This window comes from Catharus ustulatus, chromosome 4 (assembly GCF_009819885.2).
Source record: "Catharus ustulatus isolate bCatUst1 chromosome 4, bCatUst1.pri.v2, whole genome shotgun sequence".
NCBI classification, from domain to species: domain Eukaryota; kingdom Metazoa; phylum Chordata; class Aves; order Passeriformes; family Turdidae; genus Catharus; species Catharus ustulatus.
In genome coordinates this window covers 2,567,871-2,593,753 of record NC_046224.1, presented here as the reverse complement: position 1 = coordinate 2,593,753, position 25,883 = coordinate 2,567,871, and the positions used below count along the sequence as shown (strand labels likewise).

The following is a 25,883-nucleotide window of genomic DNA, read 5'->3' as shown; positions in this document are numbered from 1 at the left end:
AGCTCTGGCAGATCAGTGGATAATAGAGATGGAAGGAAACTCAGAGATCAGGCATGAAAAGCTGGAGAATCAGAGGTGCAACATCTCTCTTTTGGGTCTCAAGTGCAAATCCAGCCACACTCAGCAGCATTTTTTATTTATCCCTATGCAAAAGAAGCCTGGGACTCTCAGCCACTTGACTTTTGGGTCTGGATTTCTGTTTCACTTTTTAGAAGAGGAGGAAATTCTCTCAGCAGCAAAACCTGGAGTAAAAACAAGTCACAGAGTCTGCAAATGAACTCTTTAGTGACTGCTGTCCAGGTGAGGTCAAACCACCTCCTGTGGGATGGAGATTTGAACCCAGCCACTGCTCTCCCTCAGCTCTTCAGGCTCTCAGAAGTTGGTGTCTTCTACAAACATTAGTATTTGAGGTGGGAACATCACATTTCAGCACAAAGTTGGCTTCCTCCATGGCTCCAGGAATCACCTTGGAAGGGAGCATGTCCCTGGCAGTGTTCACATGGAGCTGAAGGGCTACAGGTGTCTAAAATGAGGTGATCTTTGGGTTTTCAAAGCCAAGGTCGCCTGTTCAAGGCCTTCAGAGCATCTCTAAGAGCTCACAGAGGGGTTTGACCAAGGAAAGAGTTGAGCCCTGGTGCCACATGACACAGGGGACACAGAGCTGGCACCTCTTGCCTGGGTGGCTGCTCAGCCCCTTACAATGTGCAACCACTTAAAGATGAGGCAAACTTACACAGCTCATGCACCAACAAAAAACCCCAGAGTGTTCTTTGGGATGAGTCAAAAAAACCCCAAGGGAGAAAGGCAGATACAGAAAATCACCACACAGGCTGTGCGGATCTCAGCACCTCATTTTTGCAGTGATGTCTCCATTCCCAAAGGTGATTAAAAACACTTTTTAGCAGCAAATTTTAAAGGCACTGGGACTGAAGTCCATGAAGGCACAGCTGCTCCCAGGCCAGTTCTCTAACCCAAAATGTTTGGTTGTGTCTGCCCACAGCAAGGCATTGGAACTAGACAGTCTCTAAGGTCCCTTCCAACTCAAACTGTTCTGTAATTCCATGGTTCTGATACTTTCTCATTTCAAAGCACCATTTGCTCTTTTAACTGGGAAAAATCCAATCCTGAAAATGTCCTGTTCTGTCCCAGGCTGTTGAAGCACAGACTGGAGGGCAGGGCACCACTCCCTGCTCTCATCACCACTTAGGGCTCAGTTTGTGTTTCAGGCTGGTGAGTGAAAATTCCTCATCAATAAATGTGGGCTGAGCTTTTTGCCTCTTTGTGCCTCAATTTCCCAATTCATACCGTGGGAATTGAGTAAATGGTTATATTTTAAAACCCTGTGCCTCAGTTTCCCAATCCACACCATGGTTATGCTTTAAAACCATTCAGAGCCTGAGTGAAAAACATGTGGGCAGCACCACGGATTTTTTTTTTCCTCTTCTTTTTTTTCTTTTTTTCTTTTTGTCACAGGCTCCTTGAGAGCTCAAAGCTGAGGGACATAAAGCACTTTTCAGAGCAGACAGTCACGCAGGGAAGCACGCTCATCACTGATGCCCTGCAGAAAGGCACTGGGCTGCCCAGACTCCCTGCACAGACGGGAAGTCTCCTTGCCTTGGGCGCCTGCAGCGCTGCTGCCCCTTCCCTGAGTCTTGCAAGCCAGAAGGAAGGAGTAAGAAAGAGCCCTCTGAAGCCTTTCAGAGAGCCAGAAAGGTTCCCCAAATCCTTTTTGTTAGAGCCTCAAGCAGTTTGAGGGCTTTACTAGGGGGAGCAGCCACATCCCAAACTCATCCCTGCGCATGGAGGGGAATTTGAGGGCAGCACTTTGGAGTCTCAGCTATGTGGGACCCCACTTTAGAGGGGTTATAAATAATAAATATATCAAAAAGGAGTCAAGTGATTCCCAGGACACCACGCCATCCTGCTCCAACTCCGGCACTGCAAACTCCAAAACTCAGCAGCCCCACCTCTGACACCCTGCCCAGGTCAGATCCCAGCGGGCAGCACAAGCCCACAGTGCCAGCATCCTTCACAGCTTTGCAGCAATCCCCTCAGAATTCCCTTCCAAACAAGAAATTCCCACACCCCGAGCATCGCTAGACCTTGCCAGGCTCTTCCCACGAATCCAGCCCCGGCAGGACGAGAGCGAGCGCGGTTTTACTGCAGCCGCTCGGCATCGGGAGGCAGAGACAAAGCGATTCGGTAAAAGGAAAAAAGATGCAACACAAAAGGGGCGCCGGCATCTCTCCTCCCCCTCGTCAGGCTGCGAAAGTAGAGGAATTGATATGAAAGCGGCTCCGGCAGCCCAGAGCCCCCCGGGATGGGGCTGCCAGAGCCGGCTCCTGCCTCTGCTCAGCCCTTTTCCTTGCCTTTTCCAGGCTCTCTGCGCTGCAGGGAGGGATGCTGGCAAGGTGAGGAAAAGCTCCAATATTGCCTCTCCCTGCGGAGAAGTTCAGCATCTCCCTCTGGGCTCGCAGCATCCCTCCCCAGCCGGGCTGAGCGCATTGAGCAGCAGCCCTCGGAGCCCGAGAGGCAGTCACGATCATCGAGCAAATGCTTCCCTACAGCACCGTGATTGATCATCAGCCCGGGCTCTAAAACACCCGTCTCGGACATAAACAACGCTTAAATCATGCGGCTGTCATTCATTTCGCGTGGTGTCGATACCGCCGAGCGCAGCACGCTTGGGATGGGACGGAGAGAAAAAGGCTCGGACTGGTCCTTTCGGAAAGGAGACACCCCCGCGGAGGGTGGGTCTGGGCAGGGGAGGGGAGGGAAGAAAAGCCCAGGTTTTCGTGCCGGGGCTGGGGTTGCGTGTTCAAACCTGGCTGCACACACACATCTGTTGCACCGCTCGGAGCCCGGCTTAGCGAAGGATCCCACACGCAAAAAACAAACAAACAAACAAACACGCACTTCCCCCGGCAAAGAAACCACAAGCAAAACGCTGCTCGCATCCCCTGCACCTCCAGCCAGAGGCTTAGAGGGGGGAGGAAGCATCTAATCCCACACGCCGTAATTAAAATCACAGGGACGGCAAAGCCCGAGCCCCGCTCGCGGTTTCTACAAACAACACCCGGGTGAAACACAAGGCAGGTAAAGAAATCAAGTTAGCACGCTTTCCGCCTTCCAAAATATTTGTGCACGCTCAAGATAAGTCCCTAGAAGGTTGCGAGCAGTAAAAATCCCCCGGCATCATCATTGTTCCCGCGGAACGAGAGCATCCCCGGCAGTGCGGGGGTCCCGGTCCGAACCTCCCCTCTCTGCATCACTCACCCCACGGCTCGGACAGCGCCAGATCCCCCTCGCTTTTCCCAAAACCTCTCGTCCCAGGCAGAGAAGGGGAGCTATGGATAATCAGGTGCGTGTCCAGGCAGGGCTGGGAAGCAGCGCGGGGTGTGGAAGTTTTTCGGGTTCCACCCGGTCCTTCCTATCCCCGCATCCAGCACCGCGAACGCCGCATCCCTTCCCGGCACGGGGAGCAGATGGAGCCCCGGGAGGAGGAGGATTTCCTCCAGGCTGGGGATGGAGCAGCCACATGCAGCCGCTACAAACCCAAACAGCCCTGCTGGGGCTGAGCAAGCGGGTTTGTTTATCTGGGAGGAACTCAGCTGCTGCCGGAGTATTAGATTTCCACCAAAACAACGTGCGGCTCGGTGTTTAGATCACTTCTGCCGGTGTACATAATTTAAGGGCATATGTCTGATAAACGCAGAGCATCAATACGCAGGTTTCGGTTGCAGCACACACACACACATGCACCGAGGGAAAGGAGGGAGGTTCAGCAGCGCTGACTCCGCAGCCGGGATTTGGGCAGGAAAACTCTCCGGCACCTTGCAGGAAGGGAAGCGAGGGGAGTCTGCCCTTCCCTCTTAGGTGTTCAGCACCAGGGGTGGCCCCTGTCCCCATCCATCGGTCACCCGGGAGGTGTTATCCTCCCCGGGAACAGGGCTCTGCCTCTAGCCCCGTCCAGCTGCAGCCTCACCGGGAGCAGGAAAAGTTTGCAAATGCCTCCAGGCCCTCGTGCGAGGAGAGCTCCGGAGCATGGAAAGGGGAAAATACCCCCCGAGGGGAGGAAAATCCGCAGCCGGGGGATGGCGAGGGACGGGCTGCGCCGCTGGAGCCGCTACCTCCGGGCAGAAAAGTTGAGCCTTGTGCATGGGGAAAAAGCCATCGGGGAGCCGGGAAAGGGGGACACCGGGCACCGCTGGGGATGTGGAGAACGGGGGCTCCCCGCTGCGCCCCCCCCGCCCAGCATCTCCCAAACCGGGCCGGGAGGGGCGGAGGGGCCGTGCCCGAACCCCCCGGCTCAGCCCGCTGGCCGCAGGGGTCCCTGCCCTCCATCCCAGACCCCCTTCCCAGGACCCGGGGGTGGGGAGCAGCGGTGGGGACGCCTCCCAGAGCCCCCCCCTTCCACCGGCGCCAGGTGTGGAGGGCAAGGTAGCGCTGCAGCCCCGCCGGCCCTCCCGGGGTATCCTCCGGGGCATCCTCCGGGCATCCTCCCGCAGCCCCCGCTGCCCGGGCGGGGCGGGGGGCTCCTTACCTGGCAGTGCTCCTCGCTTGCTTTGGGTGGGTTTTGGTGTATATAGATATATATATATATATAATTTCTCTCTCCTCTCCTTTCCCCCCACTTCAGTCTTCAGAGCAGGCGCCGCATTGACACTGCAGATGGTCTCTGTGTGCGTGTGTGTGTGTGTGTGTGTGCGTGTGTGTCTCTCTCCAATCCCAAATACTCCACGGAGGCGGAACACGGAGCCCCTCTCTCTCTGCACTGGGCAAACCGTGTCTGGCTCGCCCAGAGCCGGGGGGGGGGGGGAGGAATGGGGGGGGAAAACGCAGCTCCAGTTTTCACTCCCCCCCCAAATCACCCCTTCCCTCCCCTCCCTCCCTCCCTCCCCCAGCCCTTCCCCCCCCCCCCCGCCTCTAAATCAGCCAGGAGTGGGGGGAGCCGGGCAGCGGAGCTGCAGGCAGGGGGATGCAGGCAGGGGATGCGCTACGGGGCCATGCCCGGCTCCGCGGCTCCCGCCCGCCGGGGAGGGCTCGCACTGCGGCTGTCTCGCCAGCCAGCCCTTCCTCCCCAGCCCTCCTCTCCAATGGTGGCTGCGGAGCCGGCTTGGACACCCAGGCTCTTTTGCAAACACAGGCACACGCACAGGCACACACCCCTTTCCGAAAAAAAAAAAAAAAAATAAAAAAAAAATTTAGCCGGAGAGGTGTAGAAGTGCTGTGGTAACAGCAGCCCAAAGCACCGGGGGAGGGAGAATAAAAAATAATAAATAAAAAATTAACGCGATAATAAAAATCGCTTTCTATCCTTTTTCTCTTTCTTTCCTATTTTTTTTTTTAGCTTTGCAGAGTGGCCGGTTGCTCCTCCTTTCTCCAGCCCACCCACCTCTGGGAGAGGGGAGAAGGCGGAGGAGCGCAGGTTGGTCTCTGGAGGGGGTCCCCCAAGGCGCTTTTTCGTCGTCCTAAAGTTTGCAGGGGATGGGGAAAGGGATGGGGACGGGCAGGGGAGCGGGGCCGCCTCCCGGGGCTGCCAGCGCCGCTCTGCCACGGCTGCAACTCCGGCTGCAGGATTCCTCCTCCTCCGGTGCCTTCCCTCGCTCCTACTCACTACTGACACCTAGGATCTCCAGCCTGATTGGGCTAATTGGGAAACGGCTCTGCCCAAAAAAAAAAATGGAATAAAAACCAAAACCCACTCACGGAATCAACCGCATCTCTCTGCCTGCCCCTATCTGCTCCGCAGATTCCCGGCTTGGCTGGCATCTCCCTTCCCTTTTCCCTGCCTTCCTTTGCCTCTCCAGGCTGTGCCCCGCTGCTCTCCTCCTCCTCCTTGGACCCAGCGAGGAGGGGAGCGGGTCAGAGCGGGCGTGGGGAGGCTCAGGGGAAGATCAATCTCAGCTCGGGTGAGCAATAATCCCGGAGAGCTGCTGCAAGCTGCTCCCCTGGCCCGGGCTCCCTCTAATTCCCGGCAGCAGCAGGAATAAGGGAAATTTTGAGAAGCTGTCGGTGCTTCCTACCCGAGTTTGGTGGCCCAGGGAGAAGATCCCACCCCAAAAGTTCATTCCGTGTGTGAGACCCGCACTCCTCCCTGCAGGTGATGCCAGAGCCAGCCCCGCAGGCAAAGGCAGGGATGCTCTCAAGGTGTTGATAGCAACAGGGCTGCTCCCCAGGGAGCCCCAATTCCCTGAGGATGGGCACCTCAAGAAGGTCCAAAGAAGAGGAGAGGCAGCTGGGGGAACCTCCTCTGCTTCCTGGGGTGTTGGCCGTGCCCACAGCAGGGAGAAAACTCTGCAGGTGACCCTGCAGCTTCCCCTTCCCCAGCAGAAGGCAAGGGCATCCAGCAGGGATGCAGGGGGTGGGAAAGGGGAAAAGGGGAAGGGGAAAGGGGGTCCCAGCACCCACAGCAATCAATACCCAAGATCAGAGGCAGGAATCGCCTCTCCAGCACCAAACCCAGGAAAACACAAACTCCCCCTCCTCCCCACAGCCTCCACCATTGACAGAAAATCAGGCTTAATCCGAGCTTTGTATTTTTAATTATCTTAAATTTATGCCACAAAGCACGGGGGCCGGGGGCTGTCTATTTGCATCCTCGGAGATATTTATTTGGAAACAATATCATGTTTTCCTTAAAACAAGTTTTATCTCCCCGGCGCGTGCCTGTGTGCGCGCGTGTGTTTTGCCTGAGCTCCGGTTTACATTTCCTGATGGATGGATGGGGATTCAGATCCCTTTTTTTTTCTTTTTTTTGTCTTTAAGGTGGTGCATAAAATGTATTTATTATTCTTTATCTCCTACCTCTCGCAAGGAGTCATTTGTTTTCATTCAGAGAAATGAATACGATGTGAAGCCTGAAGAGTAATAACGCAGCGAAATGACAACGGAGGAGCGAGACGGGAATCTGAGAGATACAATGGCAGGTTAGTAACCTCTAAAGATCACTGCTGCTCTGAGTGCTACAGTATTATTGAGTGTCCAGTCTGGCTCGCAGCTCCATTTAATAAAAACATATGAAAATCTCCAGGAAATTCGATCTCGCATTTAAAACCCGTCCCACTAAACACGGATAATCTGGATATGCCCAGATTACTTCCCTCTATCTGGTGTGCTGGGGAGGAAGAAATTAATACCAGTTCTTTCTGCTTCTTAAGACAATGGCACGAGTCAAAACATCCCTGTGCTCTTTGGCTTCATGAAGGAGTGAGTGACAAATGAGACTTTATTTATTTATAGGCCTTTTCATGGACTGGGCAGCGGGGGCGGAAAAGGGTTGGGGCTGGAGAGCCCAAATGACCTCCCCTGACCTGGGAATTTCTGTTGTGAAAGGGCCCAAGGACAAGCAGGGTTCAGGCTCACCCTGGTGTCATCCAGTAGATTTTTTTTACCCCCCCAAGTCACAGCAGAGATCACAGAGAGGTGCTGGGCACCCTCTGCTCTGCGGGAAAAAACCAAGCAGCACCAAAGCTGCCTCAGCATCATCTGGGATGAGGCAAAATCCTGTTGTCTCCACCCAAACAACCTTCCCACTGCCCCAAAAAATCCCCTGAAGTCCTGGGTGCCACCAGCTTCCCTGGATCGCTCTGTGGTTCCTCCCTCACTTCCATTTCTGAGCCACACACAGTGACACACAGGAGCCACTTCCATCAACACCCAAAGAACAGAAAACTCTTTTTGTACACCTGTACACTTCAAGACTCCTACAACAAAAAGGACGAGCCAATTAGAAAAAAGTCAAAAATAAAAAAAAATTTAAAAAAGAGAGAGAGAGAAGGAAAACCTGTTAGATGGCGAGGGGATTTTTCTATTATCCTTTTCCCACGCCATTTTACAAGTTTGTTAAAGCAGCAGCGCGGTGTTTAAGTTGTGGCTGCCGCAGCTCCGCGCTGAAGCGAGCGCAGCATCGCTCAAACCCAACATCGCAGCGCCACCTGCAGCGACCGCGCTTGGTGGCAGCTGCAGAATCCCTCAAACCGGGCCCATCCTTACAAAAACCAGCCCGGGGAGAGGGCTGCTAACTCGAAATTTTCTTCCTCCGCGTTTTTCTTTCACCCCCTTCTGCTCTCCAGTTTTTCAGCTCCTCCCAACTCGCCCCTCTCTGTTGATGCATGGGGGAAATTGGTCTCTCCTGGGTAGCTGTCACCATCCCTGCTGCTGACAAAGGATGTCTTCATTGTGCTGGTGGAGGGTGGAAAATTCTGTACAATCTGTTTTAAAGCTGGGCCAGGGCTCTGTGCTGTCACTGTGGCACCCCAGGAGGGACAGGGTGAGCTCTGCTCCTAAGGACAGGTGACACACTCTCAGATTTTGGCAGTGCTGCCAGCTTCAGGAAGGGTTGTGCTGGCAGAAAATGAGCTAAGAGTGCTACCAAAAAAAAAAAATGTAAGAGAAGTTTGCAGGGAAAAGCAAGATTGTGTCACTTGGTCACCTTGCCTTCCCCCTTTTTTTGTAGCATCTCTGCAACCAATTTTGGGTGATGGGTGGAGAAAAAGCTCTTGGGAGGGCCCATCTCAGCCCCACTCTGTTTGTGCTTTGTCCAGCATCTCCTTGGAGTCTTGGGGGCTTGCACTGGATTCTCTGAGAAGCCCAGGGTGTCCTGGCATGGAGCAGAGGGGTGCCACCTGCCCTTTCCCCTGTGTCACTTTGCTGCACAACCTCTGGCAACCCCCTTAACTCCCCTGCTACTTTTTTGGCAGATTTTTCAGTAGGACATTTATTAAATAACATTTTTATCAGTTATCCAGCATCTCCCTCTTCCCAGCCCTTTAGCAGGCACGATGAACTGTCAAACAGAGAAACAGAGACAAGGTTTGCCTTCATTTTTAACATTTTTTTTTATCACTTTTTTGGATGTTTTTTGAGGGAAGCAAAATCTCCTTTTATGCTGTCCCAGGGTGAAATCCAGCAACTCACAGGAGCCACAGACCTGCAGGGTCTGATTGTCCCCTCCCTCTCCAGAGCTCCTTCCCATCAGGGTGTGCTCCTGTTGGCACCTGGATTCAGACACCAGCTCACCAACCTCTCAAGTTACAGGAAGATTTCCAGCCCAAGTTTTCCCTCTTTGCTGCAATTTCATTACAATTTTCTCCCTTCCCATTCCCTCTTCTCTGTCCCCCTGCCCCATCTCAAACCTCCCCAGCAAAGTGCCACTTCCACAGCAGACCCAGGCATGAGGGAGATGCTCATTCCCCATCCCCACCCACCCAGAGGGGATTTATCACGCACTCAGCATCATCTGCACATCTTCCCACCCCATCCTCCCTCTCCCCATCCCACCCCTCCCTCCTTTCCTTCCCCCTGCAAACTCCCCCAGGGACAATTTTTCTCCTTTCCCCTTCAAATATTTGTCGAGCATTATCGCCTCTGGTCACACCCAGGCTGTCGTTTGTCCAAACAGAACAGCAGGAGGAGGGACAGGGGAGAGGGGCAGGTGGACAGAGGCAGGGTGAGATGGGAGCCAGGGGAGCAGTCAGGCCATAATGATAAGGGCAGCACAAAACCCAGGCTGGGGCTGCCCAATTAAATGAGGGGACGCCTGAGAGGGGCCACTCTGAACCACGGGAAAGGGAATAATATTGGAAGCAGGCAGGTGGAGTGATAAGATACAACCGCAGAAAGTCAGAGAAATTCATTGTGGTTTCATTTTGGAGGACAATACCAGGAGGAAGAGCAATCAATCCCTGCTCAGGAGGGCTGGGGAGGTTTGGGGTAAGATAAGGAGTGGGGATGGAGGGATGAGATGGAGAAATGGGTAAAGAGTCAGAGGAAAACAGTGCAGGGACGTGCAGGAGGAGCTGTCTGGAAGGAGAAGGGGAAGGCTGGATGCCAACACTGGGATTCAACTGAGGACAAGCAGCCCTTAAATCAGAAGAAATCCGAAGGGAAATAGGACAGCCTGAAGAGGGGAAGGGGTTTATCCACAGATTTGGGGTTTTGTGGTTGATTTTGGGGTTTCAGAACCTGGGTGATGCTCCAAGGGGTACCAGGAGAGAGATGAGGAGTCAGGATGGAGCTGCAGGGATTTTCACAGAATTCCCCAGTCTCTGCAGCTGGCAACACTCCAGGAAGATCTTTTGGGAAGTTTGCCTCCCTCAGATAGTGGGGGAAGGATACAAAAAATGCACTTTGCAGCCTACCAGATCGCACAGCTAATTGTGGGTAATCCTGAATAGGGGGATTTATAAAACCTCTTTCCTACTTTGGCAGTTCTCTCACTCAGGGAACATCCACCCAGCCACCTACTTCCAAAAACTTTCAGGAATAAGATCTACCTGTCAAATATGGCTGAAAATGCCCCAAACCAGCAGTGGGCCCTGTAGACAGCAGGGTGTGAAATATTTATTTTGTTAGAACCCCAAGCTCCAAAAAAACCCAGAAAAACCCACGAACCAAGCCAAACATTTGTGATATTTTTTTTTTTTTCCTTGCTGCAATTCATGCTTTTGAAGCCAGTTGGAGGCAGGGAGGAGGGGGAAGGTTGGCCCATCTTTTTTAGCACGTGGGGTTGGCAGCACACAGATTTACCCACTTAGGGAACGTGGGAGACAGGGGAGGGGGAGAAGCAAAGCTCAGGATGCTGCAGGAACCCCAGTGAAGAAGAATAGCTCTTCTTACGTGTCAGCTCCATCACCATGGCATCAGAGAGGGAGAACAGAGGGAGAAATGACAGAAAACAGGGGGGAGTGGGGCAGGGAGACTGAGAGACAAACAGGAAGGGGAAGGGAATGATATTTTCTTGATGGGCAGTGTCACTTTTACATAGTTGGTGTGCAGTGCCCTGGGCTCACAGACTGAAAGGATTTCTTAACATGTTCCCAAATTCACATGAGCCAGGTCCTTTCTGGAATGCTGGAGTGGGGCTGATGCACTCAGCCCTTCCTAAAATCTTTAATAAAAAAATAAATATATTCACATATAAGGGAATATTCACATCTGCCTTGTCCCCTTTGTTTGCTGGTAGGACCTGTACAAAGTACACAGAATTTGCTCTCCTGTTATCCTGGGTGGATTCATCTGTGGTGAAAATGGACTGTGCCAAAAAACCAGATTTGAAGACCTGTGACCCCTCTGCAGTGCTACAAACTGATGGTGCAGTACAAATTCCAACTTTTCCATCCTAAATCCATTTTCTTTCTACCTCCTTCCACCTCTGTGCATACAAATTTCCAAGCAGGTTGGGAGAATGGTCTGGAATTCAGCCTTTGGCCACAGCCTGAGGGGGGTTGGTGCCACCACCCACATCCACACCACAAAACCTGGGATAAAAACCTTCCCCTCTATAGGGGAACACCCTTTAACACCTGTAATTCCTATGGATGTTCCCATCAGCAGCGTTCATTCTGTTTCTGGGTCATGCTGAGATCTCTCCCTTTCTCCTTTCCCCATTTCCCAACCCCATGGAAAGCTCTCCCTAATTCAGGAGCAGCAAAAAGGGCACGGTGGGTTTTTCTCTCCTCCTGAATTATTGTGGTTATTTTCCACCCCTCACCTAAACCCTCACCTGCTCCTTTTGGGAATCTGTCCATCCCAAATCCCTCCATGTTTTGGATTATCTGCAACACCTGAATCTCTCCCCTTCCTCTTTCCAAATTCTCCAGCAGCAGGGGACATCTCACATCCTGAAATTGCTCAGCTCTTGGGTCAAAGCTTTTGAATAAAACAACCCCAACATCATCTCCTCAAACCCAGGTCACTTTGTGCAGCTCCTGACACTGATATTCTTATTAAAATCATCTAATTAAGTTGCTCCACTCATCTCTTTGAAGCCATTTGACTTCCCACCCAAGAAACCGGGCAGAAACCTCCTCCCCCTCCCCTCCCAACCCCTCTTGTACAAATCCTCTCCGAAGGAATCAAAGCTGCAGGAGGTGTGAGCTGGCCACGCATCTTGTAGCCCTTTATTATCTGGAGACCCCCACTCAAATGTACAGAGAGATAATGTTAATGGAATGATGCATTTGCTCTGATCTGGAGCTGTCTCAGAAAGATAAATGCCAAGGCAAAGCAGAAGCGTTTAATCAAAAAATAAACCACCTCAATATGTTGTGTATTATTATTTTTTTCTCCTAAAGAAGCAAAGCTTGGTCCTGTCACAGCATGTTATTTTGCCAGCATTATCTCTGTTATTTCTAAATAATTCCATTTAGTGCTGGTGATGGGTAGGAGGGCTGAGATACAAAATCAAATTAATTAGAGTGACCCAACAAACTCGTGTTTGCATTGCGAGATGCAACATGGCAGCAAATCTCGCTGAGAACAAATTGCATTCAAATTAATTTAAGAAAAAAAAATAATTTGGGGCAGATCAGGTTTATTTAGGATCAATTTTAATAAGCTAAAATAAAGTCAAGGCAGTGGGTGATACCATCAGCCAGTCAAAAGCCAACTTTGATAGAGGTTTATGCAGCTGAATGACAGTTACCTTCCAAACTGTTATTAAAAAAGCTGGGGTTTTTTTTGGAGTGGCTTGGACAATTAAAAGAGTACCTCAATTACAGCTGCTGGAGATATTAGTCATGAATAAATTATCCACTAGGTTTGACCCTCCCTTCCTGCACATCATTTCCAAATAATTAATTTTCTTGCCACGTTTTGAGACGTTGCATTAATTTCTGCAGCAGAGGAGGGGCAGAAGTGGGGAGCCCTTCTTCACCCCCTTGGCTGGTGATAGACCAGGCATGAGGGTTTTGGGGGTTCCAAAAAAGAAGTAGAATTTGCCAGTATTTTCCTGACATGTCCCTGAGCCAGTGTTCCTGCACAGGTTTTTTCTAATTGTAATGATTTCATTATTTTATGCTCAAAGCAGGAGTGGATCCTGCTCTGTCCTCATGCCCAGGGTGGTGTTTGTCTGTCTCCTTCTGCATCCCAGAACACCAGGAATGGACTCATGGTGGGCTAAATCAGATGGGCCTCAGCTGAATGAGGGGAAGTTGGAGTTTGTGGGGAGTTCCAGGTGTGCTCCTCTTGATGGACCTACCCAGGATATTCCTCATCCATGCTCTGCTCCAGCCCAGGACCAGCTGTGTTCATGGTGATTTAACCAAAATATGAGTATTGGTCTAATACCCAAACTCAGCTGTGATGGACAAAAGACTCTTTAACAATTTAAAGTTAGTGAGTGAATGTTTATTCAGTGCTGGGCAGCAGTGTGAGGTAACCACCCTAATATGCAAAATTCCAGGTGGTCACAGAGTCTATTTATTGACAAAAGGTTCAAACAAATAAATATTCATAACACCAGCCCCTCCCATCCCTGTTTCCTATGGTAATTATCCATTAAGCAGCGTGGTTGGCTTCTTGAATTAAGTCTGGGCTCGTTTTTGTGGGGAGGGGTCTTAAGAGGAGGAAGTAAGGTGAGTCTTCCTCACCCTGACCTTTTCTATCAATGACAATACAAATGGCTTTGGGGCAACTCCAGTTTTGCAAGGAATGAGTTTCTGGTTGCAATTTTTCGTGTTCTTTGGACCTACCTACCAGTTTCATCCTTTCCCATTGCAAGCACAACTGAGCAAACATAAATTGACAGGCAATCAATTATTTAAGTTTCAGGTAACTGTCTCAAACCCAGCTTGTTCTAACTTTTAACTAAAATCCTAATTTCTTTAAGATCACTGTTTCAATGGAACATTCTGGTGCAGGAGCTCATTCCTGCATCCCAGCAGAGGGAATTGGATGAGGACCTTCTCCAGGGCAGCAGGTCTGGAGCACACAGGACTGCAGGGAGATCCCCCAGCCCTGCAGAGTCAGCCCTGCTTTCATCCTGCACACCCTGAACAGAGCAGGACAAAGCCACAGGTAAAAATCAGAGATTGACAGAACAGTTTGGGTTGGAAGGGACCTTAAAATCTCATTCCTTCAATACCAGGAGATTTTCAACTCACACTTTGCCCCATGCCACTTCCAGGACACAAACCCTCCTGCTCACACCTTGTCCCAGCAGCACATTTTTATGACCCTGATTTAAATGTTTCTTTCACTCCTTCCCCATTATCCTTTACCTCACAGGCATCAACAGCTGATGGCCAATATTTGGAGGTCCCTGTCTTTCACCACTGCAAAATGAGCATGAGATTGCAATCAGTACATGCCAGGCCAGGAGACATTACAGAAATTTAAAGGTTTTTTCCAGTGATTTATGTCTCTTTAATCAAGGTCTTTTAATATTTAATTGCAAAGCCACAGGAGTTGTCTTTATTTCTGAAAAATCTGTTTTGGGGGGAATTAGACAACATGAAACTCGATGTGTTCTGCACATCCTGGGACCACAGCCCTCACTGGAGCAGAGGGAGGGTGGGCAGCAGGAGAGATAATGCACAGCTTTTTCCTTATGGCTTTGAGGTGCTGCAGTAATTTAAGGTGATAAATTAACCTCCATTATTTTCAAAGAGCTTGAGAAACCATGAAAAGCTCATCAGAGGATCAGGCTAACGATGCCACAGGCAGCACAGAGCAGAGGAAATGTCCCAGGCAGCAGAGATGGGGGAAAATGCAGGAGATGGTGGCCAAGACCAAATCCATCCTCCTCCTCACCCCTCTGTGGGATGCTCTGGGAGAGCATTCTCCAAATTTCTGCTGCAGCAGGGAAAGGAGAATGTTTGGATTTGGGGATTTGGGACACCTCCACCACCATGGGCACCCCTGGCACCCAGCTGAGGCATCACCCCACTGCAGACACCCCTCAGGGCTGCCAAGCTTTGGATAAATGTCTGAATATTCCCTAAAAGGCTTAAAAGGATTTTTATTTTTATTTTTTTTTTTTCCTGCTGAGCATCGAGGGAGGTTTGGAGGTATCTTAAATATAAATGTCTCCAGTTAAATGAGATGAATCCTACCCTGTGACTGCAGCAGCAGAAGAAAAACAACCCCATGAGCTCCTTGCTGGGACAGCGTGCCCAGAGTTCCTGCTCAGTGAACATTTTATGATGTCTAAAGAGCAAAAAAAGCAGAGGAGGAAAGAGGGAGAGACTCTCAGCACATTGGGCAGGTGGTCCATGAACTCAGGTCCCCCACCAGCTGAAAAAGTGCTTCTATCCTTGTCAAATCAGCCTGGGAAGAAATCACATTATTTTTCCTGATAATTTTATTTCATGCCTGAAATAAAAGCAATTGCCAGTTTAATCTCATTTGTATGCTCTGTGGTGGAAGTGGATCTGGGCACCAGGAGGACTCAGCTTCACCCTGGCAGGCTGGTGACCTCCAGATGGGAGCACGTCCCTCCTTCCACTGCTCCTCTTCTTGAATTTGGACTTAATTTTGGAGCTGTTTTCATCCAGGGCTGCCTCTCATTATGTATGTGGGTGCTGCCTGCCACAGCAGAGATGTGATCTTGCCTGTGGCCTCTGCAGCTCCTCTAGTACAAATAATAATTTCCATCCCATCTATTCTTTTGTTTGCTACTGATCTATATTAAACAGTTGGTGATGACTACATTTATGGGTGATTATTGCACTTATGCTGTGTTAAATCTGAATGTTTGTTTATCTTTATGTGGTCTCTGTGTATCCGCTCGCAGGGCTTTTAACTTTATGTATTGCAGAGTTTCTTAATTATAAAATCAATAAATTTTTTAAACTTATGACTCTTGCACAGAGAGAAACCCACACACTGTCCACAGCTGGGTGTGACAATGATTCTTGCCTTGAGTTTGTGGCACAACACAAACCTCAGCTATAGGAATTCACTGATTTTTATTAGTTTGTTAGGGTTGTTTTGGGTTTTTTTTCCCTGTCCTCATGGCAATTAGTTTAAATATCAGCTGCAGGAATTTTTTTAGTCAGGTTGTTTTGTTTTTTTTTTAAATTCTGTCCTCGTAAAAATTAGTTGTCTGTTAGTTCAGCTCATCCTCCAGCTCTCACCAAAGTCTTCCTGCTGTAATTTGTTCCCCTCAGCTCCCTGGGGGTTTGGCTGTGATGGAAGCTGTGCCCACTGAAGGTCCCAGCCCAGTGGTGGCTCTGGAGTCACGGCTTGGAGAGAAGGGCTCAGTCCCAGCTCTGCCACGGGCATTCCTTGAGTCACATCTACCCTGTGCAGAAATCCTGGATGGAGTCAGAGCTGTGCTGGCCCTTCCACAATCTCAGGGTTCATCTCCATCCCTGAGAGCTCCAGGCTCTTCCAAGATCCCATCCATCCCTGCCCTCTGGCAGTGGGAGCCATTCCCTGTGCCTTGTGTCCTTTTCCTCCTTGCCTCATCCCCAGTCCCTCTGCAGCTCTCCTGGAGCCCCTCCAGGCCCTGGAATGTTCTGGAAGCTCTCCCTGCATCCTTCCCTTCTCCAGCCTGGCAATTCCCAGCTCTCCAGAACCTGACATTGGATCCATCTCCTCTCCAAGGAATTGATGCATCCAGGGCCTTCCCTTGCAATCTCAGCAAACCATCAAGGCTCTCCCTTCCCTGGGCCTCTCTTTTCTATCCCCACTTTCCATCCCAATCCCTCTGCATGGATTCTGAGTGTCCTGAATCCCACAATCCTGGCCTGCCTTGCCTGGGCAGGGAGCTCCAAGCTCATGGCAGGGACACCTCCCAGCATCCCAGGCTGCTCCAATCCTTCCTTGGCCACTGCAGGGATCCAGGGATTCTCTGGCACTTCCAGGAATTCCTTCCCCAATCTCCCCTTTCCCCATTCCCTGTGTCCTGTCCCTTGTCCCCAGTCCCTCTCCATCTCTCCTGGAGACCCTCCAGGCCCTGGAATGTTCTGGAAGCTCTCCCTGCATCCTTCCCTTCTCCAGGTGAGCACCCCCAGCTCTCCCAGCCTGGCTTCAGCCCTGGAGCAGCTCCATGGATTGTTCTGGATTTGCTCCATGTTCTCCTGTTGTTGTCCCCAGCTATGCAGGTGAGGTCTCACCTGGGAATGGTAGAATTCCCCCCTTCCCTCCCCTGCTGCCCAGGCTGGGGGATCAGCCCAGCACTGAGGTTTGTGCTGCTGGACCACACAACCAGGTCATGCTGAGTTGTACAAAGAAACCCAGCTGAGCATCAAAACCACTCCCATCATCTGGGGGACAAAGCACAACACCCAAAGATCCCATTTCCTCAATTCAAGCCCTGCTCTTATTCCCATTTCACCCCATCCACACCTCATTCTCCCCTCCAGGGTTTCCACCAAGGTGTAATAACCAAATTTTCTCCCCCTCCCAAGAGTCCTGACACCCCTCCAGCCAATTAAAAGCAGTGAGCTGACAAATCCATCAGTGCCCAGTGCCCAGCCCTGCAGAGGAGCCTCCCACAGAAGCAGGAGCTGGAGCCACTCATGTAAACACGAGCTAATCAGCAGCCAGCATTACACAAGTGTAGTCAGGTGCTGACCCCAATTTCTTTGATTTCAGGCTGTATTTCTCAAGCAGCAGCTCAGATCGGCTCTTTCTTTGCCACTTACATCTAATTAGGATCCGTGCCCACGACGAGCAGGAGAAGCTGTAATTAAACCAAGCCAGGGAGCTGTGGGGGGAATTCACCCAGGTGGGAATTTTTGGCAGAGGATCAGTGGGAAATGACCACCAGGACTCTCACTGTGGACAAAAAGTCATGCTAACTGTCCCAAAAAATGTGATATTTACCCCAGAATAGATGTATCCTATGCCATTACAGGTGAATTTGGTGAAATACATTAATTGTAGTAATAAATACAATTATATTGTTTGGGCATTTGCACATCTGAGGTCAACCTGGATTTAATTTTGAAGATCCCATCTTGTCACACTTCAGACATCTGCACCCACAGAAATATCAACATGTGTTAAATCTCATGCAGACTTGCCTGAAATTAGGCAGGTGATCCAAAGAATTGGTAAAAGAGTAAATAGAATAACCTAACTTAGCTAAAATTCACTAGGATCAGTATGGACTCAGAGTTACCCTTTTCATGCCAAACCAGAAAAAGTGAAGGGTTATAATTTTGATACTTGGATGAGATGAAATCTGGTGAAAAAGAATCCCAAAAAATTGCAATTCTGAGGGAAAGGCAGGAGCATAAGTGGTGTTGGAAGGCAGCCTGTGGATGGAGGTGAGTCCCTGGCTGGATGTCAGATGTCCCCAGGTCCCTTTGGTCCCACGTGGTCAGAAATGCAATATCACAACTCGCTGGAAAACCTCATTTTTGTTACAGCATTAAAACACATCGGTGGCAGAGGCATCCCAGGGACTGTGTAATTTGAAAAAGACACATTCCAGCAATTACCTTATGGGTTTTTTTTTTTCCCCCCTCCTTTGAAATAAAAGCTGATCTTAATGGTTTCAATTATTTTTCATCCAGTTGCTGCCTTAGGATGATGCGGAGCTTTAAGAACGGGCAGGAAATAATTTCCAAGGGGACATTAAATGTATGTTTATGGAGTAAAATATGTATAAATGCAGACCACAAGAAATGGACTGCAAAGCATTTTATGGAGCTAATTCCATCAGGGGAGGGAAGGAGCCCACAAGTTCACTTGCACAGTTTATAAGGTCAGTGCAATCCCTCACTGGGAATTATTTCCTTCTAAATAACTGTTGCCTGACTATTTTTTCTGAAACCAATCCTGAATCTTCCAGGTGGAAAGTGATCCTAGGCTAAAAGCTTCCCTGGATGTGGCTGCTTTCCCTCATCAAAACGTGGCCTCCTGAACATGAAACCAGAATCCAGGAGCTCCAAAATCCAGAACCCAGGAGCTCCAAATCTGCTGGGTGATTTTGGGAAAGACTTTTCCAGCTCCAGCCTGCCTCCTTCTGCAGTGGCTGGAAGGAAATGTTTCACATAACTCAGCCCACACTGTTGTAAAAAGTCAATCCAGGAAGACTTTGAGGGTTTGAGAGTTTTCCAACAGCAAGGCAGGATTTTTTAATTTTTAATAATTTTTTAATCTGGAAGATGCCTCCTGAGAAATGAAGATGACTTCTGATCTGGCTCTTGAACTGATTGTGCTCCATGAGCTCTCAGGTGACTTCCCTGTGGATTTTGAGGCTGCAGCTCCCAGCCAAAAGGAGCTGTGCTACCTGAAACCCACAGATCTGCCTGAGCTCCTGATGTCCCAGAGCTCCCCATCCCACCAGTTCAGCCATCCTGGGCAAACTGGGACACAAATCTGCAGGTGGAATTGGGATAGATCTGCTGGTGAAACTGGGAGAAATCTGCTGGTGGAATTGGGATAGATCTGCTGGTGGAATTGGGATAAACCTGCTGGTGAAATTGGGAGAAATCTGCTGGTGAAATTGGGAGAAATCTGCTAGTGGAATTGGGATAAACCTGCTGGTGAAATTGGGAGAAATCTGCTGGTGAAATTGGGAGAAATCTGCTGGTGGAATTGGGATAAATCTGCTAGTGGAATTGGGATAAACCTGCTGGTGAAATTCAGATTTATCTGCTGGTGAAATTGGGATAGATCTGCTGCTGGAATTGGGATAAATCTGCTGGTGGATTTGGGATAAATCTGCTGGTAGAGTTGGGATAAATCTGCTGGTGGAATTGAGATAGATCTGCTGGTGAAACTGGGAGAAATCTGCTGGTGGAATTGAGATAGATCTGCTGGTGAAACTGGGAGAAATCTGCTGGTGGAATTGGGATTTATCTGCTGGTGAAATTCAGATTTATCTGCTGGTGAAATTGGGAGAAATCTGCTGGTGGAATTGATCTGCTGGTGGAATTGGGATAGATCTGCTGGTGAAATTCAGATTTATCTGCTGGTGAAATGGGATAAATCTGCTGCTGGAATTGGGATAAATCTGCTGGTGGATTTAGGATAAATCTGCTGGTAGAGTTGGGATAAATCTGCTGGTGGAATTGAGATCTGCTGGTGAAACTGGGAGAAATCTGCTGGTGGAATTGGGATTTTTCTGCTGGTGAAATTCAGATTTATCTGCTGGTGAAATTGGGAGAAATCTGCTAGTGGAATTGGGATAAACCTGCTGGTGAAATTGGGAGAAATCTGCTGGTGGAATTGATCTGCTGGTGGAATTGGGACAGATCTGCTGGTGAAATTCAGATTTATCTGCTGGTGAAATGGGATAAATCTGCTGCTGGAATTGGGATGTGTCTGCACAGCTGGAACCACCTCTCACCCCTGATCTCTTGCTGGATGTGAGGAGACCCCCACGTTTGGAGAGCTGCTGCTGCCATGGCCAAATTCACAGATTCTTGGGATAAAATTTCTGCCCTGTGAGAATCTCATGGACAGAGTGAGTTAGAGGAACAGGGAATCCTTCTCCAGTAAAGCCAAAGCTTCCCTAGAACTGAAATCCATGGTGATTTCAAACAACAGGCATTTTGGATACTCATCCCACTAAAATCCTCAATTCCCTTTACAACCCCAGTGAGGATGGGCACTGTGCTTAGCCAGGACAGAGAAATGTTGATGGGACACTTAACAGAGGTTCTCTGTGCCCATTCAGCTTCTCCCCAGATTCCATAAGTCATTATTATCCTTATGAGAATTCCAGGGGGACAAATCAGCCACACTCCCTGAGCAATCATTCCAGATGCTCAGAGAGCACAGAGAGCTGGCCTTGTGGTTAAAACACAGGTTTATATCCACAGGAAGAGCAATTCCTGCCACATCTTCCACTGCTGCCTCTCTGCACAGCAAATTGCAGGGTTTGGGCACTTGGGCTGGGAATTGCTGGAGAGCAGGAGGCCAATCTGCACTTCCCAAAAGGATGGAATGGCAATTCTGCTTGGCTTGTGTAAAATCTACTGCAATGTGGTGAATAGCAACAATTATTGTCTTTGTTCAGCCCTTCTGGGGTTGGTAAAACCAGAGCAGCTCTGAAATTGGAGGTTTACACACAGGCAGCACAGGGAACTGATTTAGCCAGGGTACTGCACAGGTTTTGGACCACATGATGGAAGTGAAGCTGCAGCCCCTCGAGTCTGTCTGGGATTTGGACCTGGAAATTCTTTTTTCCTTTATTTCAGCCTGGTGAGACCCAGAGTTCCTGCCTTGTGCTAAATGAAGCAATCCTCTTTCAGGGCAGGTGTACTGAGAGATGACAAAGTGTGGGGACCCCAGGGGAGGGAGATTGGAGGGTGAGGAGGGGCTGGGGTAGTCCCACAAGGCTTTGAGTTCATTGCATCCCCCTGTGTCCACTTGTGGGCTCAGGCTTGTGTGAGCTCATACAAAAGGAAAGGTTTGAAATCACATCCCAGAACTTCTTTGGATACCCCTCAGCAGTATTTACAGACCCCCCCCCTTTCTCCATCCAGAGGTTTTGCAGTGTTCCCAAGGTGTTTGAATCCCTACAGCACCATTTTCCTGCCCTTTCTGTCCTGCAGGAGCAAAAAAAAAAACAAAACTGGAGCAGGATGAAAAAAAACCCTCAGGCTTGGAAAGGGAGAGAATGATTCCTGGCCAGGTTCCATCCATCCAACTTTGTGTGTCATCAGCTGGGATGCTTAAATCTGCACGAGTCGTCTGGATGCCTTTTATAGTGGATGGAGAGAAAGAGGAACTTCCCCAGTGCAATTCAGCCCAGCTGGGAGAGATGATTTGTGCTCTGCAAGGAACCATCCCTCTTTCCCGACCATAAAGCAGCTCAGACACAACAACCCAGCCCTCAGCAAGCTGCAGGCAGCTGCAAGAAGTCCCAAAAAAACCCCAGAGAAACAGCAGCTCCCCAAAACAGAAATTAGGGTGGAGCAGAGTGGGAGCAATTTGCTTCCCAAGACCTTGCAAAGCCTGTGAGCACAGTGAGCTTCTCCAACAGCTGGGATGGGCTGGAGCAGGGTTTAGGATCAGAATTTGGGGCTGTGCTGTGCCACAGGGGTTGTGCTCGCCCAGGTCATGATTTTGCAGCAGTGGAGAAGTTGGGAGGTACAAAGAGGATGCAAACCCTCACAGAGTGGTGTGGGCTGTGCCATGGCAGGAACAGCACCTGATTCCCTGAGATATAAGGACAGAGCAGTGGATTGCAGAAGGATGGGAATATTGCTGCAGATTTTCCTGACAAAAGAGGCTCCTCCTTCCCCTCCTCTCCAAAGAGGGGGGAAAAATCCTGAAAATATTTCCTCTGCTCCATCAGCACAAACACACACCCCCCACCCTGGATACACAGCCCTTCCCCAGGTTTGCTTTTCAGATTTGCCTATTGACATTTCCCCTCCCTCCTTCCCCCATCTCCTGATCCTCACTTCCCCCACGACTGGCACGACTCGATCCTTCCACTGCGCGACCCCGGGCTGTTCTGAAAAATGATAATAAAGCAAAATTAGAAAAAGGGAAAGGGAAAAAAAAAAAAATAAGAAGATAAATCAGGGAAAATGAGCAGAGGGGGAAAAGAGAGATGGAAAAAGAAGAATGCATGTCAGCTGCACGCCGCCGTGCTGGCGCACACGGGCTGCCTTTTGCTCAGCGCACATCAATGCCTCTTATCCTCCGAAGTTATTTCCCCTGGAGTGAACCTATCAAAGATTCTCAGCCTCTCTGGAGAGAGCAGTTCCAGATAACACCGCATTCCCTTGTCAATTTTTGCCTACCAGGCTCTGGCAGCGTTTTCTACCTGACACTCTGATCTCGACACGGGCTGGAGGAGTGTGTGTGCTGTGTGTGTTGTGTGTGCATCTCTGGAGCTCTTTCCCCTCTTTCTGAGCAGTGCAGATGCTTCCAGACTGCAGAGAGGAAGGGAAAACCCGCTAACATTTGGCATCTGCCTACACCCTACTCATCTGTAATTCCTGTAGTGTCTTGCCCTCCTTGTAATTACAGTAATTAATATAATTACACTAATAATAATGATTATTATTTAGGGTGCGCCAGATCTTTCCTAATAGAGCTCCTTCCCTGGAAATCCTGGGCCTATATTTGTGAAAGAAGTGACGGCAAGATTTTCAAATAAATGCTCCCCACAGAAATCCTGCTGCTGAGACAGCTGGGAATTCAGAAATATCCATCCCCTCTCCTCTCTTGGCTGTGCCAGCAGTGCTGGAAGGTCCAGCCACTCCAGCAGCTTCCCAGCATCTCTGTGCTGCTTCTGGCAGCTCTTTTGGTCACTTGTGGTTTGTTTTTGGCTGGAGGGGAGAGGCAGGTATCCCAGGATGGCTTTGGGGTGTCACTCATCCTTCCTCCTCTCCCTGAGGCCACATTCCCCTGGCACAGGGTGCAGCTCCCTGGGATGGGGGTGTTTGTTTGCACTGTCCATGATCTTCCAGACCTTCCATGATCTTCCAGCAATGTTTGCCCCAAGGGCAATGTGAGACCCCCAGAAGGTCTCAGTGACGTGGGAATGTGGAAGGAAGGGTCCTTGATTGCCTTGATTGAAATTTAGCCGTTTTACCAACATTCAATCATTAAATCATCAAATCACAGCATGGCTTGGATTGGAAGGGACCTTAAAGCTCATCCAGTTCCAACCCCTGCCATGGGCAGGGACACCTTCCATTGTCCCAGGCTGCTGTTGGGGAAATGATAGACCTGAAACCAGGAGCTCTGTTGGAAACTCAAGAGCAAATCCAGCCCCAGAGAGGACATTTTTAATTGCCAGCTTTGCTCTAGAACCCACCTGTGTTGCTCCAGCCCTGTAAAAAAAACTTTGGAGTTCTGGGCTCCTGCCTGGCTCCTGCTGTTCCCTCCTGGGAGTTCCAACCTTTGTGAATTCCAGGAAGATCCAATAACATTTTAAAGGCAGGATGTGAAATTGGATTACGTGGGACTCAGCCTCTGAGCAGAGAGGGGTAGCTGTCCTTAAAGGCCAGCAGCAATCTCTCCTTTTTCCCTGCCTGGGACCTCCACTGAACCTTGAACAGTGAAGCACATGGTTATTCCATTTCACCTTGCAGCATTCCTGCTGTAATTGATTATATTTGCCAGCCTACTTTTTTTTTTCTTTTTGAATGCCATGAATGGGAAGATGCAGCACATCAGTGTAAAGCAGAGTCAGTGCCCTGCAACAATTGTTCCCTGTTATTCCCCATTTTGTGCTCACAATGGGAGAGATGCATCCAAATAGGACAGAAAAATACCACTCTGTGAGCCTCAAGTAGGTGTGCAGCATCTAATCCAGCCATCCATCATCTCTCTGCTCGAATCTGCCTAAAGTCAACGGGAGGGAGAGGGGAGAAGCAGGCAGCAATAACAGCACCGTGGTAACAGGGACAGCAGTGCAGAGGGAATCGTGGGCTCAGGGAGGGCTCTGTGCCCTGGGGAAGCATTAATCAGACACAAAAGGGCACGTGCCACACGAGAATAGCTCTGCTATTATTGTTATTATTTACTCCATGTGATGCTTTAGCTCTTCAGGCAGGGCACAGCCTCGGTGTGCTCCTTCCAAGCCATGTGTGGAAATGAAAAAAAAATTCTGCAGCCCCGTTTCCAGCTCTGCTCAGGGATGGGCTTTGGGGTCAGACAGCTTCTGGGGGTCACTGTGCCCCTGGACATGGTGTGGAGCCAGAGACCAGCTCCATGTGGAGCATCCTTCCCTCCAGAGCCCCAGGGTCATTCCTGTGGGAGCAATGGCATTCCTCATCCTGGCAACGCTCAATGTCATGGCACCGAGGGAAATGTGGGTGGGAGGAAGAGTTAAAACGATCTCTGACAGTTCCAGCTCTGCAAAACCTGCAGTTCTCCCCCAGGTTTTGTGTCACAGAATGGTAGAATGGATTGGAAGGGATCTTAAAGCTCACCCAGCTCCACCTGCCCTGCCATGGGAAGGGACACCTGGAACAAATCCTGCTCTGCTCTGAAACCCATTCCTGGTGTCACCACAAGCTGCAGGCACAGCAAGGCACTCCTGCTGTCTCCTTCTATCCCAGGATGTGGCTGCTGGTGTCACAGGGAGGACATGAGGATTGTAGCTCAGACCTTCTGCAAAAGGCACCACCTGATGTGAACACAAACATGAAACCCATCTGGGGCTTTGCTCCCGTGGAAATCAGGCCTGAAAGGCACCATTCAGAGGGTTGTTGTGTGGATGATACAATTCCTCCAAAGCCATCTTCCCTTGGCCCCTGGAACTTGCTATAATAGATAAGGTATCCTAGATACCAAGGTTGAGCCAAATTCCTTAAGAATTTGGTCATTCTCTAACACTTTGGAAGATAATTGGTCAGAAATTAGTCTGTGTAATTGGTCAGTTCACCTTTAGAACTTCTCACTTAGATTGGATGCTGTTTGTATCGACTTTTATTGGTTGTAGTTTGAATCCTCCCTGAACCTATAAATATGGCTGTCTGCCCTTTTTTTCTGAGAGAATCCTGCCTGACTCCCTTCACATGAAATAAAAGTTCTTGTGGAACTTGTCAAGTGGGGTCTCTGGTCTTTCTCTGCTGGCTAAATGTGAGCTTTCTGAGAGACTGCTAAATGTTAGCACTCTCTGGTCCTGGTAAACACCACCAGGGACCAAAAAAGAAAAGCCACATTGTTGAATTCCTCTGGTCCTCTCTAATGCTCAGATACCCAGGAAGAACCAAAGGGAATCTGCAGTAGGAATTAATACAGTGCCAGAATTACAGAGTAATTCTCCAAGGAATAGAATCTTTAGAGACACTTGCAATAAAAACCTAAACAAATGAGCAAACCAAACCAAGCCCCAAATAACAAACCAGGTGCACTTTGGGGCTGCATCCTTCTCTCTCCTCCCATCTCAGTCTCACAGTCCAGGCTGCCCTCTTGCAAGAGCTGGCAAAGACAAGAGGTGAGGAGAGATATCAGAGCAAACACCCATCCCTCAGGGCCACATTGCAGGGCTGCTTCTCTGAGGCTTTGCAGAGAGACAGCAAAATGCAGCTCCAGAGCTGCCAGAGTCATGGTGATGGGGTGACAACGAGGAGCACAGGAGGAGCTGCTAATGCAGGGGAGAAGCTGGAGCAGCCTTAATCCATTGGGCAAACTGGTTCCTGACACTGCATAAAGCTGTGCACTGAGAAATTCAGAGTGTCCAGGTGAAGTTTGGCAGGGTGTGATTTGTGTTTGTGAATGTCTGT

At 49.7% G+C, this 25,883-nt stretch overlaps 1 protein-coding gene across 2 annotated transcripts in view; it reads right to left on the bottom strand.

Moving 5' to 3' along the window:
* The window catches only part of PLXNA4 (plexin A4), a 450,712-nt gene extending 445,158 nt beyond the window's left edge, over positions 1–5,554 (bottom strand). The window contains exon 1 of one of the 2 annotated variants that reach the window (XM_033057624.2): positions 5,396–5,554. The gene's annotated coding sequence lies outside the window, so the exon portion shown is untranslated. Of the gene's footprint in view, positions 1–4,543; positions 4,837–5,395 lie in introns of those variants that run through there. The other variant, XM_033057622.2, reaches the window with a different exon arrangement.
* Positions 5,555–25,883: the final 20,329 nt, after the last annotated feature.